The 12,156-nt window shown below is 53.7% G+C and overlaps 9 non-coding genes across 9 annotated transcripts; 5 read left to right on the forward strand and 4 right to left on the reverse strand.

The window, feature by feature from the left end:
• Positions 1–1,662: 1,662 nt before the first annotated feature.
• Positions 1,663–1,734, reverse strand: TRNAE-UUC (transfer RNA glutamic acid (anticodon UUC)). Its single transcript has one exon. It is a non-coding gene; the product is annotated as a tRNA-Glu (tRNA).
• A 243-nt stretch (positions 1,735–1,977) lies between these two features.
• On the forward strand, positions 1,978–2,060 carry TRNAL-UAA (transfer RNA leucine (anticodon UAA)). Its single transcript has one exon. It is a non-coding gene; the product is annotated as a tRNA-Leu (tRNA).
• A 1,834-nt stretch (positions 2,061–3,894) lies between these two features.
• Positions 3,895–3,966, reverse strand: TRNAE-UUC (transfer RNA glutamic acid (anticodon UUC)). The gene has a single exon. It is a non-coding gene; the product is annotated as a tRNA-Glu (tRNA).
• Positions 3,967–4,209: 243 nt separating this feature from the next.
• On the forward strand, positions 4,210–4,292 carry TRNAL-UAA (transfer RNA leucine (anticodon UAA)). The gene has a single exon. It is a non-coding gene; the product is annotated as a tRNA-Leu (tRNA).
• Positions 4,293–6,120: 1,828 nt separating this feature from the next.
• On the reverse strand, positions 6,121–6,192 carry TRNAE-UUC (transfer RNA glutamic acid (anticodon UUC)). Its single transcript has one exon. It is a non-coding gene; the product is annotated as a tRNA-Glu (tRNA).
• A 243-nt stretch (positions 6,193–6,435) lies between these two features.
• TRNAL-UAA (transfer RNA leucine (anticodon UAA)) lies at positions 6,436–6,518 on the forward strand. The gene has a single exon. It is a non-coding gene; the product is annotated as a tRNA-Leu (tRNA).
• A 1,828-nt stretch (positions 6,519–8,346) lies between these two features.
• On the reverse strand, positions 8,347–8,418 carry TRNAE-UUC (transfer RNA glutamic acid (anticodon UUC)). Its single transcript has one exon. It is a non-coding gene; the product is annotated as a tRNA-Glu (tRNA).
• A 243-nt stretch (positions 8,419–8,661) lies between these two features.
• On the forward strand, positions 8,662–8,744 carry TRNAL-UAA (transfer RNA leucine (anticodon UAA)). The gene has a single exon. It is a non-coding gene; the product is annotated as a tRNA-Leu (tRNA).
• Positions 8,745–10,893: 2,149 nt separating this feature from the next.
• On the forward strand, positions 10,894–10,976 carry TRNAL-UAA (transfer RNA leucine (anticodon UAA)). Its single transcript has one exon. It is a non-coding gene; the product is annotated as a tRNA-Leu (tRNA).
• Positions 10,977–12,156: the final 1,180 nt, after the last annotated feature.

Consider the following 12,156-nt stretch of genomic DNA (forward strand, 5'->3'; position numbering starts at 1 on the left):
TGCCACCTACGCAGAGCCCCTGCTTAGGGAAATACACCTCCTATGTCTTTTCCCACTGAAGGGAGCAGGAGGAAGTACTTGCTTCCTGGGGAACATGGGCCTGCCACTGGAATTTGTTAACCCGCCTCTTGCGGATTTCTCCCCTTTCTTTGATTTACACCTGCAGGCTCTCCCTTGCCATCGGAGCAGGATCTGCTGATGCAGGCCCGGCTGGATCAAATGTGCAAAGGCTTGTCCCCAGGCCTCGGGAAAAAATTGAGCAGAGATTCCCGCCTCCGCCTCCGCCTCCTCTTGCCTTCCGAACGGGCTTCCAAACGGGCAATGCCCTGACGGGTCCCCCACGCCCCATCCTGCCCATGCCCACACCCCTGTATATGAGGGTGACCCATGTCCCTCACCCTCCATGCTCGAACGGAAGACACGTGTGTCCTGAGGGGAGCGCCAGACAGGCATTTCTCCGGCCAGGCAGACCCCTGCAGCACCCATTAGGCTCCAAAGCCTGTACATTCCCAAGATGCCACTGGTCACTATGCAAATCAGACAGCCCTGGCCACACCCTCTCCGCCGCTGGGCTCTGCTGCTTTCGGTACGTGCAGCTCAGCTTTTTCTTACCCTGAACCAGACTTCCGTTTCAGCAAAAAGGTGGGTTGCAGTGGGTCCGGGATGCCATTTGGAGACAAAGCCTGCGGCCCTGTCAAAGATGACTTCCTGCCGCACACCATGTGGTCAGAAGCCTACGAAAAGAAGCGCACCTCGGAATACAGAATCTCACTTCCTCAAGAGCCTTGCACAAGAGATTTTCCTCCCGCCGAGGAAAGCAACTCAAAGGGAACCTTGCGAAAATCAAATTAGGAGCCAGATTGCGGGATGCTAGGCAAACTGTTTGTCAGAAAAGCAAATTCATTTTGAGAAGCCCTGACCTGCGGGAAGGAAAAGCATTCAAGGGCAGAAGAAGGACTGTTTCCTGACCGGGAATCGAACCCGGGCCGCGGCGGTGAGAGCGCCGAATCCTAACCACTAGACCACCAGGGAACCCACAGCCATACAGCAAAAGTTCCTACACTGCTCTCCTAGTGACAAAGCTCATGGGGGCTGAAAGCATATTTTATTCTACAGCGAATATGAATCAGAACTTGAAAAAACACTCATGATTCCACCAGACTGTTTGTCACTTCCAAGCACAGGCCATCCCCTCCCCCGTGCCACTGAACCGACGAATTCCTGTACAATCGGGATCCCCGGGAAATCACAAGAGGGACACCTAGTGGCCGCTGATAGCTCAAAGACAGCTGGTACACCTTCTCACACCTACCTCGTTATTCAGCTTGCTGGAAGAATACATTGCGAATGACCGATTCAAGAGTGCAAGGGAGAAGAGTGCTCCAAAGTAGATGTATACATCGCAGCCGGGTTTTCCAGCAATTTACCTTTATGATGAGCTGGTACTGCACTTTACGCCCACATAGAGCACCTGACTGGGTGGGGGACTGCGTGCGCATGAAGGTGGCTGAGGGCAATGGGAGCAAAGCAACCTGGGACACAGGGGACCCAGCCCCTTTCCTCTGCTTTCGTCTATAGGTCGGGGTGCCTTTTTAAGGACCTTCGATTAAAAAAAGCTGAGCTGCGTGGACAAATTACGCACGTCTACGTCTTAGAGGGATCTTCCCTGACCGGGAATCGAACCCGGGCCGCGGCGGTGAAAGCGCCGAATCCTAGCCACTAGACCACCAGGGAGGAGATGCTCTTGTGAGCCTGCCTTGCTCACTTCCTTATTGTGACTAAGCTAACTCCACTGTATAGATTGCCCATAAAGTACGAGTGGGGAAAAGTTAGGTGTCACACAGTGTGTTTGTCATAAGCAATTACCTTTATCCTCCTGCAAAAGCCTTTTTACTCTGCAATCACCTCTTGCTGGACAGCCTGCGCTGGAGCAGCCAGCATGAAAAGGGAGCTGAGTAAGGCAGGGCCTAGGGTCTCACCAGGGTGGCCGAGTGGTTAAGGCGTTGGACTTAAGATCCAATGGACAGTTGTCCGCATGGGTTCGAGCCCCATCCCTGGTATGGGTTTTCAGCGGGTGTGTAGGAACTTGCAGATGCTTTTTTAAAGCATTTTCCTCTGCCCTCCTCACCCTCCCAGTGCCCTTCCTTAACAGTCCCAATTCACGTCTCAGCTGTGGGGTCTGCTGCTACTCTGCACTTAGCATGGATGCTTCCCAAAGCAATGCAGTGCCACCTACGCAGAGCCCCTGCTTAGAGAAATACACCTCCTATGTCTTTTCCCACTGAAGGGAGCAGGAGGAAGTACTTGCTTCCTGGGGAACATGGGCCTGCCACTGGAATTTGTTAACCCGCCTCTTGCGGATTTCTCCCCTTTCTTTGATTTACACCTGCAGGCTCTCCCTTGCCATCGGAGCAGGATCTGCTGATGCAGGCCCGGCAGGATCAAATGTGCAAAGGCTTGTCCCCAGGCCTCGGGAAAAAATTGAGCAGAGATTCCCGCCTCCGCCTCCGCCTCCGCCTCCTCTTGCCTTCCGAACGGGCTTCCAAACGGGCAATGCCCTGACGGGTCCCCCACGCCCCATCCTGCCCATGCCCACACCCCTGTATATGAGGGTGACCCATGTCCCTCACCCTCCATGCTCGAACGGAAGACACGTGTGTCCTGAGGGGAGCGCCAGACAGGCATTTCTCCGGCCAGGCAGACCCCTGCAGCACCCGTTAGGCTCCAAAGCCTGTACATTCCCAAGATGCCACTGGTCACTATGCAAATCAGACAGCCCTGGCCACACCCTCTCCGCCGCTGGGCTCTGCTGCTTTCGGTACGTGCAGCTCAGCTTTTTCTTACCCTGAACCAGACTTCCGTTTCAGCAAAAAGGTGGGTTGCAGTGGGTCCGGGATGCCATTTGGAGACAAAGCCTGCGGCCCTGTCAAAGATGACTTCCTGCCGCACACCATGTGGTCAGAAGCCTACGAAAAGAAGCGCACCTCGGAATACAGAATCTCACTTCCTCAAGAGCCTTGCACAAGAGATTTTCCTCCCGCCGAGGAAAGCAACTCAAAGGGAACCTTGCGAAAATCAAATTAGGAACCAGATTGCGGGATGCTAGGCAAACTGTTTGTCAGAAAAGCAAATTCATTTTGAGAAGCCCTGACCTGCGGGAAGGAAAAGCATTCAAGGGCAGAAGAAGAACTGTTTCCTGACCGGGAATCGACCCCGGGCCGCGGCGGTGAGAGCGCCGAATCCTAACCACTAGACCACCAGGGAACCCACAGCCATACAGCAAAAGTTCCTACACTGCTCTCCTAGTGACAAAGCTCATGGGGGCTGAAAGCATATTTTATTCTACAGCGAATATGAATCAGAACTTGAAAAAACACTCATGATTCCACCAGACTGTTTGTCACTTCCAAGCACAGGCCATCCCCTCCCCCATGCCACTGAACCGACGAATTCCTGTACAATCGGGATCCCCGGGAAATCACAAGAGGGACACCTAGTGGCCGCTGATAGCTCAAAGACAGCTGGTACACCTTCTCACACCTACCTCGTTATTCAGCTTGCTGGAAGAATACATTGCGAATGACCGATTCAAGAGTGCAAGGGAGAAGAGTGCTCCAAAGTAGATGTATACATCGCAGCCGGGTTTTCCAGCAATTTACCTTTCTGATGAGCTGGTACTGCACTTTACGCCCACATAGAGCACCTGACTGGGTGGGGGACTGCGTGTGCATGAAGGTGGCTGAGGGCAATGGGAGCAAAGCAACCTGGGACACAGGGGACCCAGCCCCTTTCCTCTGCTTTCGTCTATAGGTCGGGGTGCCTTTTTAAGGACCTTCGATTAAAAAAAGCTGAGCTGCGTGGACAAATTACGCACGTCTACGTCTTAGAGGGATCTTCCCTGACCGGGAATCGAACCCGGGCCGCGGCGGTGAAAGCGCCGAATCCTAGCCACTAGACCACCAGGGAGGAGATGCTCTTGTGAGCCTGCCTTGCTCACTTCCTTATTGTGACTAAGCTAACTCCACTGTATAGATTGCCCATAAAGTACGAGTGGGGAAAAGTTAGGTGTCACACAGTGTGTTTGTCATAAGCAATTACCTTTATCCTCCTGCAAAAGCCTTTTTACTCTGCAATCACCTCTTGCTGGACAGCCTGCGCTGGAGCAGCCAGCATGAAAAGGGAGCTGAGTAAGGCAGGGCCTAGGGTCTCACCAGGGTGGCCGAGTGGTTAAGGCGTTGGACTTAAGATCCAATGGACAGTTGTCCGCATGGGTTCGAGCCCCATCCCTGGTATGGGTTTTCAGCGGGTGTGTAGGAACTTGCAGATGCTTTTTTAAAGCATTTTCCTCTGCCCTCCTCACCCTCCCAGTGCCCTTCCTTAACAGTCCCAATTCACGTCTCAGCTGTGGGGTCTGCTGCTACTCTGCACTTAGCATGGATGCTTCCCAAAGCAATGCAGTGCCACCTACGCAGAGCCCCTGCTTAGGGAAATACACCTCCTATGTCTTTTCCCACTGAAGGGAGCAGGAGGAAGTACTTGCTTCCTGGGGAACATGGGCCTGCCACTGGAATTTGTTAACCCGCCTCTTGCGGATTTCTCCCCTTTCTTTGATTTACACCTGCAGGCTCTCCCTTGCCATCGGAGCAGGATCTGCTGATGCAGGCCCGGCTGGATCAAATGTGCAAAGGCTTGTCCCCAGGCCTCGGGAAAAAATTGAGCAGAGATTCCCGCCTCCGCCTCCGCCTCCTCTTGCCTTCCGAACGGGCTTCCAAACGGGCAATGCCCTGACGGGTCCCCCACGCCCCATCCTGCCCATGCCCACACCCCTGTATATGAGGGTGACCCATGTCCCTCACCCTCCATGCTCGAACGGAAGACACGTGTGTCCTGAGGGGAGCGCCAGACAGGCATTTCTCCGGCCAGGCAGACCCCTGCAGCACCCATTAGGCTCCAAAGCCTGTACATTCCCAAGATGCCACTGGTCACTATGCAAATCAGACAGCCCTGGCCACACCCTCTCCGCCGCTGGGCTCTGCTGCTTTCGGTACGTGCAGCTCAGCTTTTTCTTACCCTGAACCAGACTTCCGTTTCAGCAAAAAGGTGGGTTGCAGTGGGTCCGGGATGCCATTTGGAGACAAAGCCTGCGGCCCTGTCAAAGATGACTTCCTGCCGCACACCATGTGGTCAGAAGCCTACGAAAAGAAGCGCACCTCGGAATACAGAATCTCACTTCCTCAAGAGCCTTGCACAAGAGATTTTCCTCCCGCCGAGGAAAGCAACTCAAAGGGAACCTTGCGAAAATCAAATTAGGAGCCAGATTGCGGGATGCTAGGCAAACTGTTTGTCAGAAAAGCAAATTCATTTTGAGAAGCCCTGACCTGCGGGAAGGAAAAGCATTCAAGGGCAGAAGAAGGACTGTTTCCTGACCGGGAATCGAACCCGGGCCGCGGCGGTGAGAGCGCCGAATCCTAACCACTAGACCACCAGGGAACCCACAGCCATACAGCAAAAGTTCCTACACTGCTCTCCTAGTGACAAAGCTCATGGGGGCTGAAAGCATATTTTATTCTACAGCGAATATGAATCAGAACTTGAAAAAACACTCATGATTCCACCAGACTGTTTGTCACTTCCAAGCACAGGCCATCCCCTCCCCCATGCCACTGAACCGACGAATTCCTGTACAATCGGGATCCCCGGGAAATCACAAGAGGGACACCTAGTGGCCGCTGATAGCTCAAAGACAGCTGGTACACCTTCTCACACATACCTCGTTATTCAGCTTGCTGGAAGAATACATTGCGAATGACCGATTCAAGAGTGCAAGGGAGAAGAGTGCTCCAAAGTAGATGTATACATCGCAGCCGGGTTTTCCAGCAATTTACCTTTCTGATGAGCTGGTACTGCACTTTACGCCCACATAGAGCACCTGACTGGGTGGGGGACTGCGTGTGCATGAAGGTGGCTGAGGGCAATGGGAGCAAAGCAACCTGGGACACAGGGGACCCAGCCCCTTTCCTCTGCTTTCGTCTATAGGTCGGGGTGCCTTTTTAAGGACCTTCGATTAAAAAAAGCTGAGCTGCGTGGACAAATTACGCACGTCTACGTCTTAGAGGGATCTTCCCTGACCGGGAATCGAACCCGGGCCGCGGCGGTGAAAGCGCCGAATCCTAGCCACTAGACCACCAGGGAGGAGATGCTCTTGTGAGCCTGCCTTGCTCACTTCCTTATTGTGACTAAGCTAACTCCACTGTATAGATTGCCCATAAAGTACGAGTGGGGAAAAGTTAGGTGTCACACAGTGTGTTTGTCATAAGCAATTACCTTTATCCTCCTGCAAAAGCCTTTTTACTCTGCAATCACCTCTTGCTGGACAGCCTGCGCTGGAGCAGCCAGCATGAAAAGGGAGCTGAGTAAGGCAGGGCCTAGGGTCTCACCAGGGTGGCCGAGTGGTTAAGGCGTTGGACTTAAGATCCAATGGACAGTTGTCCGCATGGGTTCGAGCCCCATCCCTGGTATGGGTTTTCAGCGGGTGTGTAGGAACTTGCAGATGCTTTTTTAAAGCATTTTCCTCTGCCCTCCTCACCCTCCCAGTGCCCTTCCTTAACAGTCCCAATTCACGTCTCAGCTGTGGGGTCTGCTGCTACTCTGCACTTAGCATGGATGCTTCCCAAAGCAATGCAGTGCCACCTACGCAGAGCCCCTGCTTAGGGAAATACACCTCCTATGTCTTTTCCCACTGAAGGGAGCAGGAGGAAGTACTTGCTTCCTGGGGAACATGGGCCTGCCACTGGAATTTGTTAACCCGCCTCTTGCGGATTTCTCCCCTTTCTTTGATTTACACCTGCAGGCTCTCCCTTGCCATCGGAGCAGGATCTGCTGATGCAGGCCCGGCTGGATCAAATGTGCAAAGGCTTGTCCCCAGGCCTCGGGAAAAAATTGAGCAGAGATTCCCGCCTCCGCCTCCGCCTCCTCTTGCCTTCCGAACGGGCTTCCAAACGGGCAATGCCCTGACGGGTCCCCCACGCCCCATCCTGCCCATGCCCACACCCCTGTATATGAGGGTGACCCATGTCCCTCACCCTCCATGCTCGAACGGAAGACACGCGTGTCCTGAGGGGAGCGCCAGACAGGCATTTCTCCGGCCAGGCAGACCCCTGCAGCACCCATTAGGCTCCAAAGCCTGTACATTCCCAAGATGCCACTGGTCACTATGCAAATCAGACAGCCCTGGCCACACCCTCTCCGCCGCTGGGCTCTGCTGCTTTCGGTACGTGCAGCTCAGCTTTTTCTTACCCTGAACCAGACTTCCGTTTCAGCAAAAAGGTGGGTTGCAGTGGGTCCGGGATGCCATTTGGAGACAAAGCCTGCGGCCCTGTCAAAGATGACTTCCTGCCGCACACCATGTGGTCAGAAGCCTACGAAAAGAAGCGCACCTCGGAATACAGAATCTCACTTCCTCAAGAGCCTTGCACAAGAGATTTTCCTCCCGCCGAGGAAAGCAACTCAAAGGGAACCTTGCGAAAATCAAATTAGGAGCCAGATTGCGGGATGCTAGGCAAACTGTTTGTCAGAAAAGCAAATTCATTTTGAGAAGCCCTGACCTGCGGGAAGGAAAAGCATTCAAGGGCAGAAGAAGGACTGTTTCCTGACCGGGAATCGAACCCGGGCCGCGGCGGTGAGAGCGCCGAATCCTAACCACTAGACCACCAGGGAACCCACAGCCATACAGCAAAAGTTCCTACACTGCTCTCCTAGTGACAAAGCTCATGGGGGCTGAAAGCATATTTTATTCTACAGCGAATATGAATCAGAACTTGAAAAAACACTCATGATTCCACCAGACTGTTTGTCACTTCCAAGCACAGGCCATCCCCTCCCCCGTGCCACTGAACCGACGAATTCCTGTACAATCGGGATCCCCGGGAAATCACAAGAGGGACACCTAGTGGCCGCTGATAGCTCAAAGACAGCTGGTACACCTTCTCACACCTACCTCGTTATTCAGCTTGCTGGAAGAATACATTGCGAATGACCGATTCAAGAGTGCAAGGGAGAAGAGTGCTCCAAAGTAGATGTATACATCGCAGCCGGGTTTTCCAGCAATTTACCTTTATGATGAGCTGGTACTGCACTTTACGCCCACATAGAGCACCTGACTGGGTGGGGGACTGCGTGCGCATGAAGGTGGCTGAGGGCAATGGGAGCAAAGCAACCTGGGACACAGGGGACCCAGCCCCTTTCCTCTGCTTTCGTCTATAGGTCGGGGTGCCTTTTTAAGGACCTTCGATTAAAAAAAGCTGAGCTGCGTGGACAAATTACGCACGTCTACGTCTTAGAGGGATCTTCCCTGACCGGGAATCGAACCCGGGCCGCGGCGGTGAAAGCGCCGAATCCTAGCCACTAGACCACCAGGGAGGAGATGCTCTTGTGAGCCTGCCTTGCTCACTTCCTTATTGTGACTAAGCTAACTCCACTGTATAGATTGCCCATAAAGTACGAGTGGGGAAAAGTTAGGTGTCACACAGTGTGTTTGTCATAAGCAATTACCTTTATCCTCCTGCAAAAGCCTTTTTACTCTGCAATCACCTCTTGCTGGACAGCCTGCGCTGGAGCAGCCAGCATGAAAAGGGAGCTGAGTAAGGCAGGGCCTAGGGTCTCACCAGGGTGGCCGAGTGGTTAAGGCGTTGGACTTAAGATCCAATGGACAGTTGTCCGCATGGGTTCGAGCCCCATCCCTGGTATGGGTTTTCAGCGGGTGTGTAGGAACTTGCAGATGCTTTTTTAAAGCATTTTCCTCTGCCCTCCTCACCCTCCCAGTGCCCTTCCTTAACAGTCCCAATTCACGTCTCAGCTGTGGGGTCTGCTGCTACTCTGCACTTAGCATGGATGCTTCCCAAAGCAATGCAGTGCCACCTACGCAGAGCCCCTGCTTAGAGAAATACACCTCCTATGTCTTTTCCCACTGAAGGGAGCAGGAGGAAGTACTTGCTTCCTGGGGAACATGGGCCTGCCACTGGAATTTGTTAACCCGCCTCTTGCGGATTTCTCCCCTTTCTTTGATTTACACCTGCAGGCTCTCCCTTGCCATCGGAGCAGGATCTGCTGATGCAGGCCCGGCAGGATCAAATGTGCAAAGGCTTGTCCCCAGGCCTCGGGAAAAAATTGAGCAGAGATTCCCGCCTCCGCCTCCGCCTCCGCCTCCTCTTGCCTTCCGAACGGGCTTCCAAACGGGCAATGCCCTGACGGGTCCCCCACGCCCCATCCTGCCCATGCCCACACCCCTGTATATGAGGGTGACCCATGTCCCTCACCCTCCATGCTCGAACGGAAGACACGTGTGTCCTGAGGGGAGCGCCAGACAGGCATTTCTCCGGCCAGGCAGACCCCTGCAGCACCCGTTAGGCTCCAAAGCCTGTACATTCCCAAGATGCCACTGGTCACTATGCAAATCAGACAGCCCTGGCCACACCCTCTCCGCCGCTGGGCTCTGCTGCTTTCGGTACGTGCAGCTCAGCTTTTTCTTACCCTGAACCAGACTTCCGTTTCAGCAAAAAGGTGGGTTGCAGTGGGTCCGGGATGCCATTTGGAGACAAAGCCTGCGGCCCTGTCAAAGATGACTTCCTGCCGCACACCATGTGGTCAGAAGCCTACGAAAAGAAGCGCACCTCGGAATACAGAATCTCACTTCCTCAAGAGCCTTGCACAAGAGATTTTCCTCCCGCCGAGGAAAGCAACTCAAAGGGAACCTTGCGAAAATCAAATTAGGAACCAGATTGCGGGATGCTAGGCAAACTGTTTGTCAGAAAAGCAAATTCATTTTGAGAAGCCCTGACCTGCGGGAAGGAAAAGCATTCAAGGGCAGAAGAAGAACTGTTTCCTGACCGGGAATCGACCCCGGGCCGCGGCGGTGAGAGCGCCGAATCCTAACCACTAGACCACCAGGGAACCCACAGCCATACAGCAAAAGTTCCTACACTGCTCTCCTAGTGACAAAGCTCATGGGGGCTGAAAGCATATTTTATTCTACAGCGAATATGAATCAGAACTTGAAAAAACACTCATGATTCCACCAGACTGTTTGTCACTTCCAAGCACAGGCCATCCCCTCCCCCATGCCACTGAACCGACGAATTCCTGTACAATCGGGATCCCCGGGAAATCACAAGAGGGACACCTAGTGGCCGCTGATAGCTCAAAGACAGCTGGTACACCTTCTCACACCTACCTCGTTATTCAGCTTGCTGGAAGAATACATTGCGAATGACCGATTCAAGAGTGCAAGGGAGAAGAGTGCTCCAAAGTAGATGTATACATCGCAGCCGGGTTTTCCAGCAATTTACCTTTCTGATGAGCTGGTACTGCACTTTACGCCCACATAGAGCACCTGACTGGGTGGGGGACTGCGTGTGCATGAAGGTGGCTGAGGGCAATGGGAGCAAAGCAACCTGGGACACAGGGGACCCAGCCCCTTTCCTCTGCTTTCGTCTATAGGTCGGGGTGCCTTTTTAAGGACCTTCGATTAAAAAAAGCTGAGCTGCGTGGACAAATTACGCACGTCTACGTCTTAGAGGGATCTTCCCTGACTGGGAATCGAACCCGGGCCGCGGCGGTGAAAGCGCCGAATCCTAGCCACTAGACCACCAGGGAGGAGATGCTCTTGTGAGCCTGCCTTGCTCACTTCCTTATTGTGACTAAGCTAACTCCACTGTATAGATTGCCCATAAAGTATGAGTGGGGAAAAGTTAGGTGTCACACAGTGTGTTTGTCATAAGCAATTACCTTTATCCTCCTGCAAAAGCCTTTTTACTCTGCAATCACCTCTTGCTGGACAGCCTGCGCTGGAGCAGCCAGCATGAAAAGGGAGCTGAGTAAGGCAGGGCCTAGGGTCTCACCAGGGTGGCCGAGTGGTTAAGGCGTTGGACTTAAGATCCAATGGACAGTTGTCCGCATGGGTTCGAGCCCCATCCCTGGTATGGGTTTTCAGCGGGTGTGTAGGAACTTGCAGATGCTTTTTTAAAGCATTTTCCTCTGCCCTCCTCACCCTCCCAGTGCCCTTCCTTAACAGTCCCAATTCACGTCTCAGCTGTGGGGTCTGCTGCTACTCTGCACTTAGCATGGATGCTTCCCAAAGCAATGCAGTGCCACCTACGCAGAGCCCCTGCTTAGGGAAATACACCTCCTATGTCTTTTCCCACTGAAGGGAGCAGGAGGAAGTACTTGCTTCCTGGGGAACATGGGCCTGCCACTGGAATTTGTTAACCCGCCTCTTGCGGATTTCTCCCCTTTCTTTGATTTACACCTGCAGGCTCTCCCTTGCCATCGGAGCAGGATCTGCTGATGCAGGCCCGGCTGGATCAAATGTGCAAAGGCTTGTCCCCAGGCCTCGGGAAAAAATTGAGCAGAGATTCCCGCCTCCGCCTCCGCCTCCTCTTGCCTTCCGAACGGGCTTCCAAACGGGCAATGCCCTGACGGGTCCCCCACGCCCCATCCTGCCCATGCCCACACCCCTGTATATGAGGGTGACCCATGTCCCTCACCCTCCATGCTCGAACGGAAGACACGTGTGTCCTGAGGGGAGCGCCAGACAGGCATTTCTCCGGCCAGGCAGACCCCTGCAGCACCCATTAGGCTCCAAAGCCTGTACATTCCCAAGATGCCACTGGTCACTATGCAAATCAGACAGCCCTGGCCACACCCTCTCCGCCGCTGGGCTCTGCTGCTTTCGGTACGTGCAGCTCAGCTTTTTCTTACCCTGAACCAGACTTCCGTTTCAGCAAAAAGGTGGGTTGCAGTGGGTCCGGGATGCCATTTGGAGACAAAGCCTGCGGCCCTGTCAAAGATGACTTCCTGCCGCACACCATGTGGTCAGAAGCCTACGAAAAGAAGCGCACCTCGGAATACAGAATCTCACTTCCTCAAGAGCCTTGCACAAGAGATTTTCCTCCCGCCGAGGAAAGCAACTCAAAGGGAACCTTGCGAAAATCAAATTAGGAGCCAGATTGCGGGATGCTAGGCAAACTGTTTGTCAGAAAAGCAAATTCATTTTGAGAAGCCCTGACCTGCGGGAAGGAAAAGCATTCAAGGGCAGAAGAAGGACTGTTTCCTGACCGGGAATCGAACCCGGGCCGCGGCGGTGAGAGCGCCGAATCCTAA

This window comes from Triturus cristatus, chromosome 5_2, assembly GCF_964204655.1.
Source record: "Triturus cristatus chromosome 5_2, aTriCri1.1, whole genome shotgun sequence".
Lineage (NCBI taxonomy): Eukaryota > Metazoa > Chordata > Amphibia > Caudata > Salamandridae > Triturus > Triturus cristatus.